The sequence below is a fragment of the Synchiropus splendidus genome, chromosome 12 (genome assembly GCF_027744825.2).
Source record: "Synchiropus splendidus isolate RoL2022-P1 chromosome 12, RoL_Sspl_1.0, whole genome shotgun sequence".
NCBI lineage: Eukaryota > Metazoa > Chordata > Actinopteri > Syngnathiformes > Callionymidae > Synchiropus > Synchiropus splendidus.
Window position 1 is genome coordinate 13,418,388 of NC_071345.1, and position 26,700 is coordinate 13,445,087.

The 26,700-nt window shown below is 42.5% G+C and overlaps 1 long non-coding RNA gene across 1 annotated transcript in view; it reads left to right on the plus strand.

The window, feature by feature from the left end:
* The window catches only part of LOC128768312 (uncharacterized), a 50,971-nt gene extending 25,111 nt beyond the window's left edge, over positions 1–25,860 (plus strand). Inside the window, exon 4 of the long non-coding RNA XR_008416234.1 lies at positions 25,747–25,860. This is a non-coding gene — a long non-coding RNA (uncharacterized LOC128768312). The remainder of the gene's footprint in view (positions 1–25,746) is intronic.
* Positions 25,861–26,700: the final 840 nt, after the last annotated feature.

The following is a 26,700-nucleotide window of genomic DNA, read 5'->3' on the forward strand; positions in this document are numbered from 1 at the left end:
TGAAGTTGAAGGAAAGATAAGGATAATGTGAGCCATCATGTTGTATGACATTTAAAGACGGCACTCCAGGTACACCGTTGTACCATGTGGCATGTGATTTTGTTTCAATTGCGTTTGTTTACCTAATTCCTTTTGGGAATGTGCACGTAGTGGTTAAATAATTAATTCATTGTTGCACTGTGTGCTGTGAAAGCTGTGGGAACATGGTGTCACATGCTTCAGCCTCCTGATTCGAAACTTAGCACACACCTTGTGACAAACCCCATCAAGGAAATAATGGTGCGACTCTCCTTTATCCTCCTCAAATTCCTTTAAATAAGAGCACAATTTACTTTTAGGTATCATAATGAGTTTGTGTACGCCGCCAATAGGAAGTTATTTGTTGGCCAGCGCAGCAGAAAAGGGGGGAAATTGTTAGAGATTATGAAGATTCTTGTCATTCAAACATCAGTCGCTGCTGATTCTTGGTGATAGCAAGCGGTGTTTATTTGGTCACCTTTATGCCAAGAGTGATGGCTCATCAAAAGTTGCGATATTCTTTCGTTCAAAAATGTAAATATAGATACATCTGCAGCCGCATGAATCCTTCTTGGTTCCATCTATTGGCAAGGCTGTTCAAACGCTCAGTGATTGAACGTATTGTGGAGCTTCTGTATCACAACTTGAATGCTCCTCTTTTACACGTACGCCTTTACGGAACTCAAATGCCTTCCCAGCGTGCCCGACAACCACCGACAGCTGTGTATGTGCACGCACATCTGTCACACTGTTTGCGTGCACCATCTAGACTGCTAAACAGCTGAGCCCAAATTGAAAGTCAGCTCTGGCTGCCATTCCCTATATTTACCAAATGACTCACTCACAGCAGAAATGTGTTTGGACACAGTCAGTGTTCACACAGTCAGTTATGACGTCTCTGACAGCAGCAGAATAATTGAATTAGAGTGCGGAAAAGACTGTTTTATGTCTGTCTTGGTGGCGAGATGTTTCTGAAAATGAAAATTTTATGTTGTTATGTTTGTAATAGCTGCTAATGATTTTTGATGCAGACAATTGAATATTTAGGAAATACCCTTCTTATATTGCTATGGAACTGTTTAGAGCAAAAAAAAAAAAAAAACATCCTGTGAAAACAGCATATTGCTATTTAGCACCGCCTCATCATACAGCAATAATGATCATTTACATCATCTCAGCTCAACTGTTTTGTCAAACTTGACTTCAGCCAATGATGCACTTTGTAAAACAGACTTTTTTTTTCATAATAATTTGAGTCATTTCTCAGACACCAATAGAAGTATAACCATGAGTTTTAGGAAGACGTGATGAGCAGGAAATAAAATGCAGATACACCATTAAGAAACTGTCAGTGGAAAGCATTGCAAGTTTAAAGCCTTTCTCAAGTACTGCTTCTTAATTTCCCATTTAAAAATCCCAAAATCAATTGGTAAGTTGCTTCACAAAATGACTGCCAAAAAATGGCCACCCCACTGTTTGTATCAGGACCTGTGGACTTACAAGAGAAGTTTTCCAGTGGAGAATCCTGATCTTTTGAAATCTGAGAAAGATGGAGAAACTCAAGGCCATGGAGCATTTTTAAGGAGAAGTATTCAAAATCAATCCTGGGAGTCCGTGAAGTACTGGGGTGGTGTGTCCGTCTTGATACGCTAATTACAATGCTAGCAGCAGCGTTTTGAACTGGCATGAAACGGACGACTGGATGGGCAATGGAAAAATCAAAGAAACGAAGTCATTCAATTGAATTTATCGGTGTCATGTCAAAGCTCAATAGAGATTGTCGAACTTGTGTCTGTTGTTCTGAATGTTTCTTCTGTGGTACAGCACTAGCACCTAGCAAATAAGACAGCACTGTGCCTGTATGAAGATGCTTCATAACAGTCCTATATTAGCAAAACATTCACATGGTGGAACCAGTTGGTGTGTTCTTTTTGGATTCTGTTTTGAGAAAATATGGAGACAGAAAATGCAAAATATGTGTGGTTGGCAGGCCAATTGGGCCAAAGCCGAATGCATCAGCATGCAATGATAGAAGCTAACTTCGGCATTAGCATGGGAGGCAAAACTCCACTTTCCCCACGTACATACATTCTGCTGCTACTCCGAAGGAATCCATGCTATTTGCACTTTTGTTAGATGTTCACTCTGGCCAGAGTTTTTGATAAGCACCCAGTCAAGTTGTCGTCTTGGATTCTGTGGTCTTGAACTCAAGTCTCTTATAGACTAGCGACTCCCTCCTGTAATAACAACAGTTTAATACCAAGTCCTGTAAAACTGATAACAGAATTTACTTTGTTGTACTCTAGCTCCAACGGAATCTGACAATCGAAATTCAAACGTTAAATCCATGAAATATTTTCCATGATGTATGAACTGTGCTACTGCTTGTATGTGTAAGTGTTTCATCAATATCTAAAATTGGTGTCACTTTTTAGGCTATTGTCAGCTGGGGCTGCAGTTATCTGCTATCCACAAGGGATAGCTTTCAGTGCACTGCAGACCAATGTTGTCGAGCCTTAGTGCTGAAAAAAGGAGAAGCAATATAGTGTGTTTCAATCCTCAATCACAACATGTGGACGGTGTAGTGTTTGCTCAAGCGTGTAACGTCCAGAGAAATTGCAGAACACCGTAATGTTTTTCACTCCTAAATATAATAACACCTGCAGGGGCCTGTACTTTTCCAGAGACGTTCATTCTCCAAAGAGATATTTGGGAAGGCAATCATGCTGTTCTCACAAGAAAACACAAATCATCCATTATTGAATTTCCCCAAAAGCTCAGTGCTCGGCGAAAGGTCCCTGGCGGCCACTGTCCATTGGTGTTCATATCATGAAGTCAGTTAATTGTCAGAGCCACAATCTCCCCCCCCCGCCCCCTGACAGTTGGGCGTCCCTGACAGGAAGCCGCTAGTTCTCCTTCCTGACCAGGATGCTAATGTGTTTCACCACCATCTCTTCTACATGTTGAGCAATGTCCTTGTGAGGACATATGCTGCCTACACACACACACACACACACACATATCCACTGACCACTCGAGCAGGCTTTTGGTCTGCCTCTTCTCTTCCTGTTTTTCCACGAGCCCACACTGTTGTCAGGCCGGGAAGCTGTAGGAAAGATACGCATGACAAAGTCTGTCTTTATTAAATTGGCAAAGAGTGACTGTAGTGCTTTCAGAGTCCATGTTTGTGTGTGTGTGAGAGAGGGAGAGAGAGAGGAAAGAGGAAGAGAAGGAAGAAGCGAGCACTAGAGAGATGGGGGTGGGGACCTAAGCCAAAGGCTAGAGGCTTATCCAAGATCCACTCTGGGCTCATCCCTGGATATTGCTGTTTGAAACCAGGAATTGAGAACAGAAGATGCAGATTTAAAAGAAAAAAGTCGTTCAATCATCTTTTTCCCCTTTGATATGTTGCACTTTTTTCTGAGTATGTTCACTTGAGAATATGTACTTTTGCCCAACTTCGAGGTTTACCTTGATTTTTATGGAATAAAATAGTTTTATTTCATCCCATATGATACCTGAAGGGTGATTTAAGAAGTCCTTGCTTTGTGTTTCACCTGTCTTGGATCTTTTTTTTTGTACATATTATGACCGGGCCTTTCTGGAACTGGAGGGAGGATTCGGAGTTTATTGTCCCGAACATCACAGGTAGTCAAAAACCTGATGATGCTGCGGGTTCTAGCATGGTCTTTATTTTGGCCATTAGTTTTCCACCATGCAGGTATTTTGTGGTAGGCGTCCCTCTCCCAGCTTACTGAGTGCAAAGAGGCACAGCTCAAGCCAATCCTGAAATCACCACCTCCACTTAAACCTCACCAGAATACTCCGGCGGTTTTGCTCATCAGTTTCCACAGTGCTGTGTCTCTCCGCTTCGGTTGCCTCCAGTGCTCTTTATTGTACCTGAAATGACTTAAATTTTAATGCTGCTTCCCTGCACTTAACTGGAACTCAGAGACAAGATAATTCAGCATGTTCAGTGTGGAAATACTGTACAATTCTTGGATCACAATATGCACTTGACTTCCACTGAATGAAGTTTCGATTCTACCCTGTAGATTTCAAGCTCCCACAGGCCACATAAATCCACTTGCAGCTATTGAAATCAGCCTTACACACAGCCTCTCCGTTTTCCCGTCCAAATTCTGCTGCTTAACTTGATGTTGCGTCTTTTGGCTCTCAGACTGTCGGATCCGGCACCTTTTGATTGATTGGTTTGCATCTCAATGGGAAGCCACCACCATTTGGATAGGCACCTCAAAAGGCAGAGGCCATGGTTCTCGGCGGGAGGCCGCGGGAATACTCACCTAGTAAATGAACAGCCTCTTTTAGGTTTTGTCATCGGATGAAGTAACAAGAAGACCTCTGTAGAACCACTCCAAAATAGCAGACACCATTTTGCATCAAACAGAGAACTTGAACTGGGGTCAAACTCGAGGCTCGTGGGCGAAATCCAACCTACCTAATCATTTTCTGTAGTCTCTAAGAGATCAAAATAATATTCAATACGAATGAGAAACTTGTTTATTTTCGGTGTCGTGACTCACCGATGTTGCAATGTTTCAGGTTTTTCATTTGACTGAAGAAAATTTAATGAAAGCTAGAAAGGCAAATGATTGTTTTGAGTCTCAAGTAGAAACATTTCCCTCATTAACAACTGCCTTTCTCTTCAATAAATCTGAATATAGTTTGGCTCACGATTTGAAAAATGTGGCCCTCTTGCATATTTGAGTTAAAAAGAGTACTAAATGTTTCACTTTTCATTGGGAAATAGATCAGCTGAAATTTAAGTTCAAGATCTATGTTACAACACCATTTTTATTACTGAAACTTTGTTTCCAAACTGAAGACCAGCTGAAAACCACCTTGACAGCATTGACCTTTAAAAGAATCACACTGCTTAAGTTCAATTTCACTGTGCTGGCGAAAGGGCAGCATGGTGGATGAGTGACTACCGTTGATGACTTATAATACGAGGGTCGTGGGTTTAATCCATCTGGGATCTCTGAGGCCACCAGATTCTTCGGGTCTAACAGCACAAAAGCATGTTTCTTAACTCGCAAATAATTGGAAAATTGGTTTGTCTGATTCATTCTGTGGCACCGGACCTTTTTTCATGTATCATAAATGGATCAATATTTTATTATTCTATAGATTATTTTCATTTCTTTGCAGATTATGAAGGATCCTAAAGGAGAAATCTCTAGCTGATAAAATCATCTGAATTACATTCATCATCCTTTTTTGTATAATGAAAGTTTGTGTACTTGACTGATCTGAAATATTTTGGTGTCACAAGCTTCGGCTGTGCTCATTTTGGTGAACAACTAACAGCTGCGTGTGTTTGCCACATCCATGTGCTGCAGATAACAACCGGGAGGACAGAGGACAAGATAAGACGCTGCTCTCTGTGGCCAGAGAATACGCCCTCCTCTCCCCCTCTCTCCTTCTTATCTGTCGCTCCGTTCCGACCTCCACCCTGTTGCTCGAGTGCTTAGTGGTGGGGGCGGAAAAGTGGCTGAAGTAAAAGTGAATATTACTAAAGAGCTTTCTGGTTAACGTAAAACTCATAATGACTTGCTTCTGGTCTGGGATTGAAAAGCGCTATCAGCCTGTTGCATAATAGGCAGCTCTCTTGGCATGCTACCGCTAGAAGAGAACAATGGCTGTTAGTGCCAAAAATATTCCTATTCAGTTACGATGCAATGCCTGAAATGAATGGATCCGCATTCTCTTGACAGTCCGTCAAAATAACACATAGAATGTGACGTCCATTTTTCAGAGAAGTGGTGGCTATTAATCTTGGATTATAGTGGCGTTTCAGCCTCAATACACAATCACAATGGTGGCAATAGATTGAAAGTGGCAGCAAAAATGTCGGGTTTATGAGTGAAGAAAAGCTCCGGTTTGATAACCCCAGCATTTTAGCGGTTACGGAGTTCCCTGTTGTTACTTCTATTAAACGCTCTTTTTATTCATTACGCAACTAACAAGCACTTGTTTTGTTATGATGCATAATTTGAATTTTTTATTTCATGAAATGGTCTTCAGGATTAGTCAACGAAACAAAGCATCGCTGTTGTTATGAGACACAACCTGTGACTACAAAACGCTCAGTGTTTCTGTTATGTCACCGCTATTTCCAACTCTGAGAGGAGCGGCTCCGTCACACTCTGTTCACTGCTGCACAACCATGAGTTTTGCAACAATAAACCATAATTCCAAATCGAGGTTTGATAGTATTTTGTATCATCCTGATGCAGTTGCTGCCTTTTTGTTGCCTCCTGACAGAGATATAGCGGATCCGTTCACAAGGCTCCATTTACCATTATGCATTTAAAGGCATGTTAATTTGTGAAGAGTCACTTCCTCCACTCACCGTCTCCTGGCGATATTTGTTAAATAATGCAGAGAGATTGTGTCTCTCTTCTGTCAGCAGACGATTTTGCTTCTGCGTAAAAATGTTTGATTGAATGTGGTTTCCAGACGACACAACGTTACTTCTTTCTCATGTTTTGAACCCCATGACATGAACAACAATGCTGCTCAACATAGGCTACAAGCGTCATGCCGCCAATATATTTACTCTCATAAATGGTAACTGGACCGGATATCGCGTCAGACGTATATGCTGTGGTCCATGCTTAGGGGGATGAAGATTTTCTGGAGTTGATTGAACAAACAAACATTAATGCTCTTCTTAGTGGAGCATATCAAAGAAACATCAGTTGAGTGTATTGTTTTGTGGCAGGGAGACGCGCTCTGATGATGTCATCTCATGGCGCACTGTCCTCTGATTTATCGCAAAACATTAACAAACTGAAACAGGCAGGAAGTTGCATCTTCTTCTTGTGCATTTTCACTAAAAAATGTAGAGGCAGTGGTATGGAAACCTGACTAATAAAATGATATATACTGTTGACTTATAAGTCCAGCTTGTGTCCGTACCGATTTTTTTTCTTTTAAAATGTTGTGGGTGTGGCTTATATTCAGGTGCTCTCAACAGTTTGGAATTTATGGTGTATTATGGGATCCACCTGACTCATCACAGTTTCAGCTCTTATTCAGTCCATCAGCCATGGTGTACGTGCGTGTGTGTTTGTGACGGCAGGATTGTGGACAGCATGACGTGAGCGATGATAAAGAATACACAGCTCAAGTTTAGGTCAGATCTGATGAACCTGTCGCTTTTCATGACACAGTTGTTTCACAGTCAGACGTCCGTCTCAAAAGGTTTAGTGGTTTTTCTGGTTGAATTTATATCCCTCAATTTACTGTTCTCTTCTTTCCTTCCAATATAATTCTTCTTTTACAATATGCCCGTTTTGTGGAACGCATTTCTCCCATTAAGTTGCTTGTGTTTACGCATTTTTAAACTTTGCTCAAGAGCATGACTAAAATACCAAGTATTGTCCAACCCAGGGTCACAAGTTTTCACATGGTTCCATGGGTAAATGAATTCTACACTGAGTTTTTGCAACATTACTTCATTACGTGTGAGAGGAAGATATGTATTGATGAGCTCTTGTTTCGACAGTATCTTTATGTCGAAGAAGTAGTCGAGTGAAATCCAATATCCAAATGACATCATGGCTTTTGTGCGCCTATTGTGACCAATAGGTCATGAGAGAGATGAGCGGCAGATGAGTTGACTCTCCCGACGTGTCCTCCACCTGTCACACGTGCACAACGTGCTTCTGTTCCGCAGCACCAGATATCTGCCTGTCACCCAGATAAACAAACGCAAACCGGTTGAGTTGTCACACAGGACATGATTCATCAAGACACTGCCGGTATTACTGAGACCAAATATCGCCCCAGGCTGTTGAAAAGGCGTTTCTGCATGTTGCGAATCCGGAAAAATCCAACTACGCAATTGGTTTAGATGAATTACTTTGGCTCTGTGGGTCGCAGCCTGAGTTTTTCTGGCCGATAAAATATTGGATTGATTGCTCCTGTATTAGGTGTTCTCACTTTAATGTTCCAAATATTACAGCCAGAAAACTATTCTTAAGCTTGTTCGAATCCAAGAGGAATAGATTTGGAGGTTTCATTTAAAATATTACAAACTTTTCTGAGATACTGACTCATACAGAAGGTTAGCTCACTGTCTGTGCCTCAGAAACTCTGGGGTTTTAATCCGTGAGAGGAGTGAGGTCGGCCCTTTGGCGAGGCGTTTGGCTCGGAGCAGTCAGCGATTACTCAAGAAAGGGAATGGCAGCATTTGGGTGAACCATGGGAACCTGCTGAAGATCAGTCAGGTCTTGGTCACGGTGAGACACGTACAATTTAGCAAAATTATTAAATGAAAAGCTTCTCAATGAATTCACTGGAGAAAGGACAACATATTAATGTATATAAACATGAGCCAAAACTGTCAGATCTGGTCCTTTTAGGCTGTGAAATGATCGAAAGAATCTCATCCGGTTACATTCCACCGCAGGCATTTTCAGGTGCCACAGCCAGTCAGTCGAGGATTCCCCATTGAAAAAGCTGAAGTTAAATAAATTCAAAAACCTCCATTTTAGAATTGACATGGACGCTGTCCATTCAACAAGAGTTGAACCCTCAACCACGAGACGGAGAGTAGTTAAACATAAGAATCAGCAGAGTCCGTATGAAGTGTTGCCTGCTTGAAAACAAACTGCATCCGCGTCACAGACATGCAAAACAGAGCAGAATTAGTCGTTTCAATTCGAACCCCCGGCAGTTGAGGTGAGGATTGTGTTTAACTAGCCAAGGGTGACCCGGAATGACAGGCCAATTAGGAGGGTTAATCAGGTGGAAGCCAGCTCTTCAGTGTGGTTACCTGACATGACAAGGCCCAATACAAGAGGTGGCCAAGGTCAGCAGATGAGGAAGAAACTCACCCCAACAGCACAGGAAGAAAGAGTAAGGGCTTAACGTGTATTGTTCGGTGAGAGCAGCGAGTGGCAATTAGCCCCCTGGAGGATCCTCTCTGCAGCTCCAATAAGAACGGAGCTTCTCCCGGTAGTGAGCGTGTCAACGCTGCAGAAATGAGTGCAGGAACTGAGCGAAGGCGTTCAGTAAGGGGACATAAAAAGAAGCCTAAATCCATGCGTAGCTGAGTGATAATGGGGGCTTCAACTGTTGCAGTGCAGTGTGAGACTTGTAGTGCTTCCAGTAGTACCTCAACTAAGGGACTGAAATCTGTTCCACTGAAAACCTGAATCATCCCTTTGAGAACCAGGATTGTGTCACATATAATGTACAGATTAGGCACCGCTTTATAAACCCATGAGTTTGAGAGTTTTAATCTCGATTAAGCGCACTAAAGCAGAGCAATCACTAACTAAACTCTGGCATAGATGAAAAAAAAATCTCCCTTTAAATTACATTTTGAGCAGATAAAAACTGTGATGAATCGTAAGGTAACTCCACTGTGTGATTTAACAAGATTAAAAATGTTAGTCTATTGACAGCCCTAAAGAAACGGTTTGAGTCTTAAAAGACTGAGCGTGCGGTCTCCTGTGACCATGAGATGCCCAGTCTGTGGTGCATCCAACGTTTGGTTTGTCTTCTGACCACGTTCATGTGAGGCATTTCAGTTTCCTGGAACATCCGGTCCAGTGAACACAGCTGACTCCTGCAGTCGCATAGATGTGAAGCTGAGGATGTATGAATCAATGTTATCATGCTGTGACCAGCATTGGTTGTAAAGGTCAATAGACATGAGTTGAGTTAGTCACTAAGACAAAGCTGTGAAGAGAAACTGTTAACAGAAAGAACAATGCCTCCTCTCTACAAAAGCCCCGTGGGCTGCTGGTGGTCCTCAATTAAAAATGAATCCTGGCGAGGGGCCTGAGAGGCACATGATAGTCTACATCTTGCTCATGCCAACTGCTGGCATTTGTGCTCAGTTGGCAAAGCTCTTTCGTCATGAAATAGTTGCCGTTTTTTGAATCATTAAGATGAAAAAAAAAATATCTCAGACAATACAAAATGATGAACGAATTCAGTTTAACCTGTGAACGTTTCCGAGTGGACTTTAAGAGAAGACAGAAAACACACACCAAGAGCCGTGTTTGAAGGACTATTTTAAGAAGTTTGCTGCTTGGACCAGCCAACCAATAAGCGAGTGGCTACTTCCCACTAAATAACTTTCCAGCTTCAGTTTTGATTCCAGCTGGCTCTACAAACCATTTTCAGCAGTAGATGAAGGGATTTCACACTTGCGGCTGCAGAACAGGAGGTGTGAAGTTGATTCAAATTGGTGAAAGAAGGTCAGTTTGCCATTTCAGCCAGCAGGAAACAAAAAAAGGAAATTGAATCAAGACGATACTATCATGTATATCTCCTCGCTACGGCGTCAGTAAAACACCTTTTCATAATCATTTGGTCCGGGTGTCAACGGGAAATCACCGTGAGAGGAAATAACACTGAGTTAGCAATTTGTTAATGGTTCGGAAGGCCAGATCAAGGGTTGGCAGAAGGGGAGAGACACTTGACAGGGTTGGTTTGGCAAACTCAAAAAAAAAAAAAAACACGTGAATCCAAATTTTTGTTTTCGAAGCATCCTCAGGTCTTTTTTAAGAGGAAATGCTGACGCAACATTCAGACACCAGAAGCTATTCCAAGCCATGTTGCCAGTGTAATTCGGTTCCTTGGCAAACCCAATACTTAATACCAGCGCTATCACAGGTTAATTTCAGAAAGCATTAACATATAGACGTTAATGCTTATACACTGAGGCTATACAGAGAGAAGCATTTCATGTAATAGTACCAATGCCCACAAGTGCCAGCACTGTGCCCATAGGTCTGGCATATGTACTTCATACTATTTAGTCATTTTCAATGGATTTGTGTGGACCCCTGAAATGTCTCCGTTTTTTGAAACCGGTGTAGTTTTCTTATGTACCTGTTAGTTTTTATAACATATATACTGCGTGACATACAATATTTCCAGCCTGCTTACTTATGTTCATTACAATATTGCTGACATTACTGTTCATCATGTCGGTGATGACAGTAAAATAGTTGTTTACGCTGCTATTTTGCTGTCATCACAGACATCAGGAAGACATTCGGGTCCATTGCTACTGACCTGGATTGTCGATAAATCATCCTCCAGTCCAAAAGCCCAACAGACCATGTGCAAAATTCTCCGATTTTGAGTTGTATTTTTGCATGCATGTAGTGCGGACCAAGATGCCCCTCTGAGGACGTGACATTTTGAATGTTTTGCAAGTTGATTAATATATATGTGTAAACATATTTATATAGTAGTAGTTTGACATCATCATCAGTGCTCGACCCGAGTGGACCGGACCAGCCAAGCCAATAGGGTGACATGATAATCGACAGTTGGCCCCAGACGATCAGGTACTTATTGACAGAGAAAGATCAGGTTGGTAAATGTGCATCTGCATACAGAAGCAGCTGTAGACTTCCATGACTGTCACATGGTACACCTCTACGTCTCATGTGCAACGGTGCCTCTCTACACAAGCTAGCTAGTGTGGTGGTTGCCCCCCCCTCCTCACAATAGTGAGCTGTTCTACATGAAAACATCAGCTGAATATGAAATTGATTCCCAGCTCTCTCAGCGACCGCGCCATTTGACGTCATCATCGAGCAAGGATTGGATCCTGAAAGACTAGCGCAAGCAAATTGTGAATTATTTGTTGATATGTTTATCTTCGTCATTCTTTTCTGAGAAGCTTGTGAAGGATATTTGTGGGGCATTGCGTAAGCAGCAGCTCTCAGTTTAAAATCAACAAATCCCATGAGCCACTGCACTGTTTTCCAAGGGCATGGCATGATGTTTGACAACGGAGTGGTTGCTAAATCATCACTGACTCTCAGATAAAACAATGTGAAATAGCATGCTTCATTACAGCGTTGGTATGCTCTCTGTGTCATGCGGGTTCAAATCTGGTAACAATCTGTCTGTTATTCAAGATCATACGCAAGTGCTGGCTGATTGAATTCATAATTCATTTGTTTAACTGCTGCACACCCTTCATATATTTCACTGATCTTTGTTCCTCTCACTATTTCAGCAATAATGTGGATTAGAATTTCGTGTATTCTAGTCACATTTTGGAATCTAGTGGCGTACAGCCAAGCAACCAAATCTGAGAAGGGTGTTAGAGAGAGACGGAGAAGTCTGAAAGCGGGATTAACTCATTCTAGAAAACTGAAAAGGCCAACGGGTGCATCACAAGCACTTGGTTGTTTTAAAGTCAGTCACGTCTCTTTTCATGTCACATGCAAGCACATATGTGCGGAATTTGTATGGGAAAAGAAATCTGCTGCTATAAGACTGCAGGGCACGGCCGACCTGGAGACATGGCTGATCTTGTCGTGAAACCAACAGGCTGAAGACTATTTCATCCAATGTCGGATCTCGTCATTTGAGGCGAATCGCAAGCAAGAAGCTGATACAGAGCTGTGGGTTGGCTTTCTAGAAAGATTTAAATCATAAAATATTCATCAGCACTCATCCATGTATCTTAAACATTTAAGGGTGGAGTGAATCCTTTACCTCACGTCATATTCATGACCACGTTTACATGCAGAGACGAGTCAGACTGAGACCTTTGTCCAGCAGCTGCCGACATAGTGAATCAAATGACTGTGTTATGATGTGGCGCATCGTCCCCTGTAAAAGCTGTAGAAGTAGAAGTAAGTGAAGACGGTCGAAATAAAAACTACAGCTGAGTCAGGTTTCTAGTTTGAAGAAAAAAAAAACGTCATATAGATTAATGGTTCAGTTCTGTACAGTAGCGGCTGAAACAAATTGTTTTCTGGTTATTTCCATTGAAGTGGATAAACCTTATTGTTGGTGTATATGTGGAATATTTATCATTGCGATAGTTTGAGAATAAATTCTTTGTATCGTTTGTTGAGGTTTGCATAAGCGCGCATCTGCCCGTCCAAACACTTTCATGCAGCATGATGATAACTGGATTATCTGTAGCTATAGGTTACTTCTTTATTTTATTTTATTTTATTTTATTTTATTTTATTCTGTCAGCACTTTATTGCAAAACACTTTCCTAGTTGGTGGGCTCCACACTGACCATGGCAATAAATTCAATTCTGATTCTGATTCTAATTCGTACAACAATGACAAAATACAGTATCATAGTTGGACAAAGGTTTTTCAGATTAAGGCAAGAACTCAGCTGCCATTCAATGATGGCTATTGTCAAGCTATACACGTTCTACGACTTAGTGCAACATTACAATTTGAAAGTGTGCAAATTGGGTGGTGTTGCAGGTCATGTCTGTCAATGACAGGAGGCAATAACTTGGTAGAAAAGGGTTTCCTCTGTGGTTTGGTTTGGAGTGGGTGATGCTAAATAATAATTTTCCACTTGATGGAAAAGTATGTCTGTGTCCTTACGGAACAGAAAGATTCATTCAGAGAACAGCACACAAAATACCATGATTTACAGATAAAACTATGGCTATTTAAATCAGAGTTTTCGCACCTCGTGGTTTGCACCAGGGAGAGACTCAAATTCAAGATGAAATTGACCCTTCTAAATTTTTTGAGACATTTTATCCACTGTATTAAATCTTCCCACCCTGCGCACTGTAGCATTTAGGATGTCTCGAGGGTAACGCACAAAGAGCAGCCCTCAATGTCAATGTCGATTAAGCCATTGTCTCTGACTAGTTTCAAGCGTGGCAATACAGCCTGACAGCAACTTTCACAAACAAAAATATGCATATCTAGTTCTTGGTATTAGTGTGACAGAATTCTGTGTGTTTTCTTGAAAGACACTGACTCAAAAATCTTCTTTTCTCTCGGGTTCTTCCACCCAAAAAGGACCAAGGTGGCATTATCAGTGAAATAGAATGAAGTGTCACCTCCTGTGGGTATTTCCAGGACAAGTGGTGATTAGGACACACACACACACACACACACACACACACGTTCCTCACTGCCTTCTTGATCGGTCTTGACGGACTTCTATCTTCCTTCCGCGGCTGACAAACCACAACTCCCCCTGCAAGCAAACGTCAGAGCATGAACGCACACAGTTTGACTGGTGATGTCTGACTCATCACCAATTCACATGACGACAAAGAAATCCCAGAAATAGTCATAACTGTCTGCCTCCAGGAAACATTGTCTCATTCAGACATCGAGCTTTTGTGAATGATCGAGACGCAGCTGGGGAATGAGGTCTTTCTTCATCTTCATTTCTTGTTAATGTATTGACATAAGCACGGATTACTGGCTCTGTCAGGAGGTTCTCCTTCAATGCCACGAGTTACAGCCGTAATCACCTCGAGCGAACAGATCTGATGCTGTATTCTAACAGGCCTTTTATCTGCTGTGGATGTTGCTGTCTGTAGTCTTTGCTGAATCCTCTTTGACATTCCAGTAATGGTAGTGGTGGTACAGGTTATGCACGACTCCTCTCTGAAAGCTTCCGACAAAATCCACTTTTGACCATGAAGAATTGGAGAATACCCCGGATTTCCCAGGACAGGGGAAGGCATATCCTCTCCAGCATGTCCTGGGGGTGCTCCTTTGAGTTGGACATGCACAGAACATGGAACCAGGAAGATGAGTGAACAGATTTCTCTGGTGAGCGTTGATCCGATCAGGCATTGGCTGATTTGATCCCGTATCTCTCAAGCACTACTGAGAGCATTGGTGAGGGACAGAGAACAAATCTATACATTTGAGCTTTGCCTTTTGGCTCAGCTCTTTCTTCAGAGTGCCGACTGATCCACTCTTCATGTTGCACCTATCTGTTGATGGGAAAGGAGCTCATTTTCAGTCTGGAAAGGGCAAACCATTCTGTGACGTCTGTAAAGAGCTGATCCTCTCACTGTCCATCCTCTCACCATTATGATGCAGCAGAGGCCCCAGATTGTGTGTATTACCTGTGTAGTAATGGCCTACGTATGTATGGCAAGAACACGTAACATTGTGACCACCGAGAGGTCAGCATTGCCCAACTACTATTCAGTTTGCTCTATTACCTTTCCATCCAACATATGGACTAGCGTCACATCTTCTGTGGAGGCTCAAAAGGGCAGCAGTTTCTGAAGTGGCTCCTCATTTTTGTAACCCAACTAGCATCCAGTTTTCTTCTCCCAAGCTTGTTTTTCTTGAGCTGAATTGCAGGTTGAATGACAAGTCTTCACAGCAGAGTGGAGGAATCTCCTTCTGTCTTGTTTCTTTGTTCGCCGTCTGAATGAAAGTTCTACCGCAAGCCTTAAAGGCTTTTTTTTCGGAATCCCTTCAGGCTGAATGGGAATCTGTGGAAATCAATACTATTCCAGCGCAGTGATGTTTGCTGACCATTGATTTTTGTTAAACCTACATCTGCGTAATTCAATCCAGCTAATAAGAACCAATTATTGTTTCCCCTGATTCAAATCCCAGAGTTCATGTCCCCAAGTGCGATATTTTGTTCTTTTGCCGAAGAAAGAAATCCATGTATTGACGTTTCCTTGTTTTCCTCCGTCGACCTTTTCACGGTCCAGGTCGGATATATAAACGTGTGATTTCTTCTGCGACATAACACAATCGCTAACTATCAAAGGCAGGTTCCAGGAAGCTGACAGGGATTATTTACAAGCGTCACTTCAAATCACTGGTGTGTGTTGCTGAATACACCATCAGTCTGGCAAGACTTGACCTTTAGAGATTTTCATTGCATTTATCTGCGATAAACTCACTGGCCCGTGACTTCTGGAAGAGAAGACACATTCAGCACAGATTTTAGAGCTGGAGCTCAGTTCAGTTGGGAGGTTCTAATTAAAATGTAAAATAGAGTCTACGACTACAAAGGGAACCGTGAATCCATGAGAGGGGTCTCAACATATTGAAAAACAACCTAGGCAATGTTGCTATCTCCCTATTGTCCATGTTTGCGCAATAATTTCCCCAAAATGTATTTTTTTTAAGTTGTGATTTATTTTCGGAGGTTGCTTCTTGTTATTTTAGTAGTCGACTTCCTGTATGCTGCAACTAACCACCACACACTACTGACAACACATCCCTTCATCGGTCCATTTCCTAATTCCCTGGTGAAATAGTCTTCATTTCTTTCATGCTTGGACTGAAACAGAATCATGTATCACGTGTGTTTGGGGCTGGTTATACAGATTACCTATCACAGAATGACAGACACTGGTGAGTCAGGGACTTATTTGTTCAAACTTCAAGGCACAGGGTGCAGAAGACAAATCCTGGACTCCTACACCCCAATGATGGAGGGACATGAGTGACAATAGTTGGGTTATGTAAAATCGCCTCAATAGAATCAACAAAAAAAGGTTTAGAAGTTAGTGAATCAGTGTGTAGGCTAGAATACCATCAGATATGCTGCGGTGAGTGACATAAAAAATAGCTTGAGGATAGGCGACACTTGTCAGCTGTGATGTTTTACAGCGAACAGCAGGGACTGAGATATTAATTTTTTTTAAAAATGGAAAAAACAAACACATTATTGGCCTCCTGTCGTAAGTGAGTCATGGATCAACGTGTTGACTCTTGCATCCACGCCGACGTGGCTTAATAGTTCCTACGCAAGACTCATTCTTTTGGACTTAACCTACTTTCTAGTGTCGCAGGTGTGACTTCAGCCGCGTGCTCAGACACTGACTAGACAAGCGCTTCGTCCAGATAAGTGCCCCTGTAACTCATCGTGTGGTCCCAAGCCTGTCAATGATCACCCCTCCTATCAAATATCTACGTCGCCATGGCAACTTACAGCTCTCGTAAGGGAACGAGAAGGTAGCCAGCTCGAGCGCCAGGATGATTAGCAATTCAAATAGGGAAGTGTTTGTCAGTTGAACTTGAAACGTCTTTTGTTTCCACGCACTTATATTGGCTTAAATAAAAGTATCATCCTAAACTTTAAAGTGCATATAGTATGAACAACTGGGGGCTTTGTTCTTGTCATAGGCAAGTTAAAATTTCACAATGCTTGAGAGCCATTTTCTAATGTATCTGCAAATGTCTGTCGAGTTTCTATTGAGGGTTGGATCTCCACACTGCCCTGGCAGAAGATGTGAATCTATTTGTTAAATCTGCCATGTAACCAGAGAAAAACATCTGTGCAACTGCACTTGGTTGTTCCATTTAAACTGCGTTGCATGTGAGATAAGATCAAAATGGAGACATCTGACCCAAAATTGGAAACTGTGAACGGAAATATCATGTTTATGTTTTGTCTGGGTAACAGTGTTTATCAAGTATTATATATATATATATATATATATATATATACTGTACTGTTGCATTGTGTGCTGTAGCTCTTGAGACCGATCTTGGTCTCTAGACCACATTTTCAAGGTCTTGCTCTTGTAATCGATTGTAATATTAATGTAATCAATAATATCTCCTGCCAATCATAGAGGTTATGTATCAGGGGTCTCCCGCTGTTCCATTTGTAAACAGAATCACTGAAACATACGAACATATTTTGACAAAGCTTTCAGGTTTGGTTGGGATGAACTCATTTAGAATGTTTTTCTTTTTATTTTTGTGGTGCTCCGTGGGATTTAAAATGGCTAATAGACTCATGTATTCAGCTGGGTCTTTTCCCCCCTTTAAAGTCTTGGTCTTGTCTCCATCGTGGACGTCTCTGGACTCCAACAAAACTATTGACAACCACTGCTCTGGTTCATCAATTCACTACTGCGCTGGCTAAGAGAATGTCTCAACCCCACCTTCACACAGAGAAGACCATGCATCTCTTGAAGGTGATGGAACTTCTTCCCCCAAAAAAGCTGATGCATTTGAATCTAGCAGCACTTTAGTTTAATTGCGTGGCATTATCGTGCAGCGTGGAAGCAGCACCACAAAGTAATTAACTGCTTCGCCTGACAATGAAACTATTATAACCTGACTGCGCCTGTTTCAGTGTGATTTCTCCTTAAAGCATGCCTCACTTCAGCTGTTGAACTTCACGTTAAATACTTTCGTCCCGTCCCCAGTTAATGTTTGTTTATCAGTCAGTGATAAAACATAAATATGTTGTGTTTTGTGTCCTTTAACATGATAATCCTGCGTAGCTACATGCCCTTTCATTTTCTCATTGTCCATATTGAAGTACGCCAATTTACAGTTCAGTTATGGTCATCATTTTTTGGAGTTTGTGTTATGGTTCCTTTTTTTCAGGTAATTTCCTGTTTCTTTGGTTGGTAATGTTCCAACACCTGCCAGCTTCTTTGCTGTCTTTATTGTGATTCTTTGGGTAAAACCGCTGGTCTTCTTTGACTTTCCCATAAGAGGTAGCCACAGTTAAGTTGTACTTTATCACTACCATTAGCTTCATTGGGTGTCCTCCTCCTCTCCATTTACGTGCTACCTCCATTTCTAACATTCTTTGTCCAACACTTCTCTCCACTCCACGTGTCCAAACCATATGGTCTTCCTAACTTTGTCTTGAAAACGTCTCCACCTGTCCTCCAAAGTATCTTCATCTCTACCACTTCCAACTACTTGCCTTGGAATAGGCTTCACTGTCTCTTCCCCCCACAAACAACCGTCTCCTGGCCTTTAAATGTTGCGTATGTTTAAACCATGTGACGTGTTAAGGTCTTCAGAAACCAGGCGTTAAGCTAGCGGGTCAAAATTGCAGGTTGTCTCTTTATGGCGCTGAGCCGGCTCATATTGATTGATTTAGAGACACATAAACAAGCAAATCCAATACCAGAGTGACATTAGGCCAATGGTCGACCTTTCCTCGGCCGACACACATCTAAGGAGAAGGAGCGGAGCAAACAGATAAAGCAAACCAGTCGAAGATAAATAGAGCTATTCATGCAGGACGAGCTGCAGCCTTTCAGATATTATTACAGGAGGAGGTCTCCTGTCTGAGCCGCCGAGTCCACGAGTGCCTTATCAATAATTGAGCGGCAAAGTAAGAAATTTATGGCTCCAGTGACACAATGATGATGTAGCAGAGTGCCACATGAGTCTCTTCAGATTTCAAGGGGTTAAAGTGATATTGCCTGTAAATAATGCTGCTGCGCGGAGCTGCTGTGTTTTGGTGGAAGGTCAAGAGGCTGGAGGCATTGATCCATTCACATTGCAAGTCTTGGCATTATGAAGGTAATTGTGAGTGCGCACGCATGCTACATTGTCCCACTGGCAGCGTCATTTCTCTTTTCATATTCCTATCAATTGAGCCCCCCCCCGCACTCTTCTTCTCCACCAGGCTTATCTGGCCGCTCACTCTTGCAAGGAAGCAGCATTCAGCAGAAAGAGACATCTGCTCAGTAAGAGAATGCCCTAATTATTCATGACCATTTAACCATTCAGGATTTGGTCGGCGCGGCATATGTGGCGTTTCTCATAAGAGTGTGTTCATGGCAGTTCGATTGCTGTTGTTTGTGTATTCCGTCGCCAGCAAATGTCAGAGAGCTTATATTCTGTTTTGTAATTACTTGTCAGTTGGGTCTTGCTCTCATTTTTAAATCGGGATGGTTTTTCTACAGTTGTTACAGACTGAAAATCCAAAACTAAACAAACATAAATAATAATACAAGCACTTTAAAAAAAAAACGGAATTTAACCATCACAACATATAATTTTTTATTAACTGGTGTGATGTGAAAATGGTTTGGTTTTAAGAATTTTGCGATATGTTCGAAGCTGTGTGTCACTGGAGCTCATGCACTCGCTACTGAACATGTAGAGTGTATTTCCAAGGGGAGAAACTACAAAAAAAAAAGCCAGGGTTTAGTTAGGGTTTTTATTGTCCTGCTGTTGTTTCAGCAATACGTTCTTCAACTGAGCCAGTAACACCACGATCTGCCATGAATTTATCATGACATCAGAAATGTGCTCAGAGGGTTGCAATGAGCTTGACTCATAAAATCTGTTCTTACCTGAGATGGTCAATCCATCTAAGGTCAGACTCTGCACTAAGGTGGAAAATTTAGTTTTCTGCCCTAGTTGTCAGCAGACTTAATGTTCACGCAGCGGTCGATGACTGGCAAAGTTCTAGTAGATTTTGAAACGCAACATGAGCCTGGAATTTTGGATGAGCATGGGATTTCTTGAAGGCTACATTTCTCATACTTGTCTTTGCGATGCGCGGCGAAGCGAAAAGTGCACTCCCACACCAGAGACAGCAAACGGTCTTCCTTCGCTGTCACTTCTCATGGGCATTTATGGATTAATTGTTGACATTTATGATCTCAGCTTGTTAGGAAACCGCTTGTTCGGCACCAAAGCTCTCCAACACTGACTTATGGTCTGACTCTGAGACATGACAAAGATTTTCAAGTCACAGACTGAGAAAAGCCATCCCGACTCTGGCTTGGGGATTTTCAAGCTCCCTTCATTCACTTAAAAAGGCTGCCTTTTTTGGAGACTCTGGTGACTGAAAAATGACTGACAAGGTGGAAGAAAAAGTGTGCCTCCTTAAGAGAGACATTTAATGCACTTCTGCTCAAATGAAATCGGTCTCATGGGTCGCTTGGTAATCAAGCAAAATATTTGTGTTCTTCATCTTTGTGTCTCACTTGACTTCACACTGTCTGTCTTCCTCCCTCTCCCCACGTCAGTTGGTCTCCACCACAACAAAACCCCGTCACCACGGTAGCTGCGGCCACGTAAATCAGCTTGGGCAGCATCATCTGTTCCCAGCTGTTTACCTCCAGCCAAACAAAGGAGTCTGCCTTTTTGTTGTCGCTGGGGTGGAGTGCTGCGTCGGCTGAGGGCTGTTATTCAACAGTGCTATCGGCCCCCCTCTCCGGAAAAAAGCCAATTCAAGACAGGGAATCAATGGGAGAGAAGCGGAGACAAGGAGGGAAGATGTCAATGTGGGGGTTGTTGAACACTTAGAACCCATAAGCAATCCTTCTTCCCAGAGGAGGCAGACTGGGCACAAAGGACACGGATCACAGGGAAACGTGAAAAGCAAATAAACAGTTGCGCATCCTCTCCCCTACAGCCCAGGTGTATGCAGGAGCTGTTCTCTGGAGAGGAAGAGGGTGGGGGGGGGGCTGGAGTTTTGCTTCTCCAGTGGAAGCTTAGCAAGCGTCGGGAGCTGCGAGGTCTCGTTTGCATCTGCAAATGAGACAGAACCGGCTGGCCTGTGTCACCTTGGCAACAGGCCATCAGCACCTCCCTCTCTGCTATATTAGCAGCCACGGTTGTCTGTCTGCTTGTCAGTCTGCACCCTTCCTCCCTCCATCTCCCCACAATAGCAGCAGGAGGAATATATCCGTCTACCTGACGAGACCCGCAGGATTAACCATCTCCCCTTTATCTTCGGCGTAGACCGTCAATCTGAGACAAAAACAGCATTATAAAACATGAATGTTCTCGGCTTTTGTGGGCGCCCCAGTGAGCCGCGCTCAAAGCAAGGAATTGGCAGCGGTGACATGCTGCGGTCATGAAATTTACATGGCGACTGTGAGCCAAGTGATGAGAAGCTGGCAGGCGGGTTCCTTGGGCGCCATGTGTTGTTGATGGATCGAGTCTTAGCCAACAAGCCGCATGACGTAACACATGACCAACACTGCAAGGAGACCATTCTTTACTTCCTTTTGCTTTTAAGAATTGCTCAGCTCCTCTTTTAAAGTGTCGTATTCAACTGTCAGTTTTCCTGAAGTTGTGGAGTGACTGGATGATGGAATCAGCAGTACAAGTGTCGTAAGGAATAGTGAAATTCTCAACTTAAAAGTAAAGTGTAAAAGATCAACTGCTGCTCTGTTTTTTAATGTATTTTTTCTGTTCTAGCTATTGTGAGATGTTTAAAGCTGGTTTCTTCAGACGGGGTTTGCCACTCACTCAAATCATCCAGTATCAAACTGTGTAGTATTATAGGGTGGAAACCAACCATCATGTCTGACGTAAGTATTTCATCAAGTCGCGGCAAAAAGTCCTCCAATATTAATATCCTGAGAGCCATGCTTACGTGAGACGCCTAAACCCAACATCTAGCTGCCGTGACTATTAATCATTCCGGAGTATAAGTCGTTCCGGTCAAGAAATGCATCAAAGAGAAGACAAAAACATATTAGTTGCACTGGACTACAGGGTACCGTAATTTCCAGACTATATGGCACTTTTTTCTTGTGGTCCCTGAACCCTGCGGCTTATACAACGACACAGCTGAGATATAGATTTTTACAGGCTAAAGAGCGTCATGCTGCCAAAACATTGAGCCTAGTCACATCAAACCGATGACATCACAGGCGCTTTATTTACCTTAAAGCGCTCTAAATGCGCTGGTTTCACCCGCGTGTCCGCAGCTCCACCAACACAGCCAATCTCCTGAAGGACTGGAGATGAGAAGCAGCAGCTGAGACTGGCTGTGGTGTCGGAAAACAGCACATTTTGAGCACTTTAATGTAAATAAAAGAAGTTCAGAACATTGCTGAGTTTGTTTCAAGAGTCAGTCTCAATGCTGGACCATGTTTTCAAAACTAGTTTAGAAGTGATCCTAATGTATTTGAAGCGTCACCGACCTTTCTACAGTGCAGACTGTGGCTCATGTATGAACAAGCTCTATTTTCCTTCATGAAATTTGTGGGTGCAGCTAATTTTTCGGTGCGCTCTATAGTCCAGAATTTACGGTAAATATATTGTGCGAAATCTGTTGCATGAAGCCATTACCCCACGAATTTCCCTCCGTAAGGTCATTTGTATTCATCGCTTGTGGAATGGAACGTAGCTACGATTCGGATAGAAAAAAGTAGTAAGTAAAGAAATTTTTTTTTTTTTACATTTATTGCACTGATGACAGTAAAAATACTGGCTTTTGAGCAAATTTTAGTTCCTCAAGCAGTGGTGGTGTTCAGGATTTTTCATCTAAAAACAGTATAATCCTGTCCACTTCTATGTATTGTGTCAACAGAAAAACCTCTCTTTTATTTGTTTGATGTTTGACTGTTTTGCGATGTTCATTTGTGCTAGCTACCTCACTGGTTATATATTGTTTATGTCCTCTTAATAGATGCCCAAAATGAAGTCCAAGCTGAATACATAAAGTGGGAAGAGGCTTCGACTTGTGCAAAACAGATGGAGTTTCTCTTCCTCTTTGGTGTACTATTTTTAAAGCATCAGATGTTGAGTCACATAATGTTGGCTGGCCCTGGATTAATTCTTCCTTCCTGTAAATAGTCAAAATATAAAAGCTTTAAGTCACAATAACTGGCCGTTTATTGTCCTGCAGTCTGTCTGTTTCTTCCTTGTTTGCCTTCTTTCTTCACATCTGAGCTCCTGGCGTCCCTCCCCCCCCTTACGCTACGTGCATCCTGTTTACTCTTGAGACAACTGAAGGAGAAAAGGAGAGCAGACTATTTGGTTTGGGTTTGGCTCCTCGAAAATCCCTGAAGGCAGACGCCACAAGTAGTCAGCATTAAGAAATCCTGTTAAGTCACCTCTTCAAAACACAGCTTCTGTTCCATTGAGATGTTTGATTGCTGTTAAATTCAACTAAGCCGGCAGATTAGGTCCAAATGTGGCTGAAAAAGTGGAGATTTAAGATAAATAACTCTCACAGGAGAATGGTTTGAGACACTCCAGTGTTGAACTCATGGAAATGATCTAGCCAGCTAAAAAAAAAAAAGAACAATGGCTTTTAAAAGACAAGTATCCAACTACAGTTGACAAATCCCACTTCATCAGTGTTTAGAAAATTGGACCATAAAAAACAACGTCATCTTGGTTAAACTGGGGGAACTCATTCGATATAAGCACTTGACTTTTTAATAGGTGGAAGAGTTTCAACTGTTGGAGTGCATTATGGGACCAGTTGGGAGACTCTTTTACTCTTAATAAATGATACCACTCTATATATAACTGGGTGCCAGACCTGTCATTTCCACATCAGGACCTGAGTCTGGTTTACACAAGGTTTCAGCATCGCTCACTATTCTGCCTCCAGTTCTTATGACTCCAGCTTCCACCCAGTAATAAAGGCCATTCCAAGGTTCCACCTCTCGCAGTGATGTGGAAGCCTGGGGCGTCACTGGAGACTGTTGAGGCTGATGAAGTGGAAACTTGACTGACTACTTTCTAATGACTAAATGACGGCAAATAAGTACAAGTATTTGCATTTATCATTGACAAGTTTACTCTGTATCAGTGTTTCTGCTTGTGGGCCAAAAGTGGCAACAATCCTTTTCCCTAGCCAAAAAGAATTAGTTTTAAAATATATATATAACTACATATTACTTCATGTATGGGGATCAAATAGCCGATATTTTAATGAATATTTTAGTCTGTCTTGATGTCGGTCTGGCTGAATCCCAGAGGCCAGACCAACTGCTTTATATATCGCACAGCTTTTGGTCAAGTGCCAAGTAAAAGCACGCGCTCTCCGGGCGGACGGCGAAGTTAAAATAAACCGCCAAAGAGCTCCACTTCGGCGTGGCATTCATGTGGTCTTGTCACTCCAATGATAATTCCCCCGAATGTTCAACTCAGATGTCAATGCGCCCTCTTTGGGAATTCATGTAAGCAACCAGTTTAACACCTCCTGACCTTTGAGCCTGCAAGTGTGGCGCGCTTGTGTTTGCCTTGGCGAGCGGCGTAACGCTAGCTGTGCCGCCGTGGCCACGGGCTGTGTAACCGAATCATGTCCGGTATGATTGGCAATGCTGATGAATGTCCACTTTGTTTGCACAGCACATCGACTCTCACCACCTCCCCCCTGCCCCACAAGCGAAATCTAATTTGAAGCAGGCAGCGATGCTTCCTGCCTCCTGAACGCCGCATCCCTGTCTAGAAAGTATGAATCCTTTTGTCTTGTGTATGTCAGACACGCGGATCAATCCTCCCACATATGTGACCTATTTCTCAGACATCCTGAAGGCAGTGAGCCACACCTCCGGCTGCATTGTCTGATGCCTCTTCACAGGTCACAGCACTTCATCTGACGTCTAAGGAGCGAAGCACGTGCGGACTGCATTGACTAATTGTCATGGCTGTGAAAAACTGCACAAGGGTCAACGCACACTTTTATTTTTTTTTTCTGCCTCACATGCTTTCATTCATCTCCTGCTGGATTTGTTGTTGCTCTTTCCTCACGCAGGTATAGAATGAAGGATAAAGCCGTGTCTTTTGAAGTCTCCTCTGCGCTACAGAGGCACAATGACGCTGCGGCTGCCCCTTCCATATGCTAATGGAATCAATTAAGGCATGTAAATAATGCAAATGACCTGCGACAGCATGGCACAGGAACGGCAAATGCATTTGAATGTTGCTGTCTAGTGACGCTCCGTGTATGATAACTTTAATTGCCCGTTGAAAACTGGCACTTGCCACTTCTGTTGTTGGAAAAAGATCAGAAGAGAAGCAGTTTGTTGTCATTATTTCACAGAAAAAACTGAGCAACTGAAAAGAAAGGATTTTCTAGGTTGTATGGATGGATAGATTTTATTTTACTCTAAATATGTCAAAGATAATTTCAAGTTTTCAGCCTTTATTTAGTTTTCAGGAGCCATATTGTGTTATTCTTTCATGTGCTTTCGCACTCAAAAGGCGTCAAGTGGAGTTTTTGGAGCCGAGTCATAATCATTATTGAACACTCTTAAAAAAACAGCATTCAAAGTTTCAGTGTTACTTTTGAGCTCTTACGTCCAGTGGAAATTCCAACGAAACAAAAAGGTTTTCGCTTGGAAGGATGTTGTGAATTGAACAAGCTGTCCTTCACTGTCTTGACCTAAAAAAGGGGCTGATGATGCGTTTGCTGACCACGTAGTTTTTAAAATTCTGTGGTATAAAACTCATGATTTCTATTTCAGTTTATGGTTTCTATTCTAGGGTAATGAGCAGAATAAGGTCACCGATGAGTCTTCACTTCGGAGCAACTCTTCCTCCTTCGCGTCAAGACGAACCGATACGTGATGGTTCGGTCGTCACCGTCAGGATTCTTATGGTTTTTGAGGTAAGTTAGATTTTCAGTCGCCAATTCTCCCTTCTCCTCTAACCTACCACTGAAGTACAACTGCCTCTGCTACAGTACAATACACACTGGATAAAAAAAAGCCGCCGACTCGTCATCATGAATAAGTGGAGTCACACATTCGGAGAAGAAAAGCCTCTTAAATGGTGGTTTTGTTTACTGGTGTGAGCGACATTAACAAGCACACGTTTGTACTTCGGGATAAAGAGATAAAGTCTCGCTCCTGTTGAGACCTCTTGTCCCGCCCTGTTGACAAAGGCTCTTTAGACCTGGCTTTTCTTGCATCCAGATCACAAGTGGAGCAGTGTGAAAGAGGTGTGATCACTCCCCAAAGGGAAATAAGGCCTGAGGGACCAAAGCGTAATTGTTCATTTAAAATCACCACAGTCAAATAATGCGTCATCCTTTTATAATGTTTTTATTGCCGCTAAACTTCGCCAGCCTCCGGCATGGACTCGGTGTGGAGCTGAATCCGGCTCTGGAAGTTAGTATCTGAGGGCGAGGATTGTTGTTTCTATATTTCCTTGATACCAGTTTAAGGTTAGATCTGCATATTAATTAGGATTTTTTGCTGCCTTCTGATCTCCGAAATGAAGCTGGTGGGTGTTAGCAGCAGCACATCGTCCCTTGCTGAACAGTCTTCCGTGGAGTTGCTCAACAAAAGATGTGGCCAGGAAAAAAAGAAACAAACATGGTATGGAAGCTATATTCAACTTAATGATGGTTCAATAAATTACATGCTGCTGAAGCTGCGCGTTTAATGGACGGCGTCGGAGGTAGCGGGGAAGGCAGCGGACTGAGATGTGTGGGTG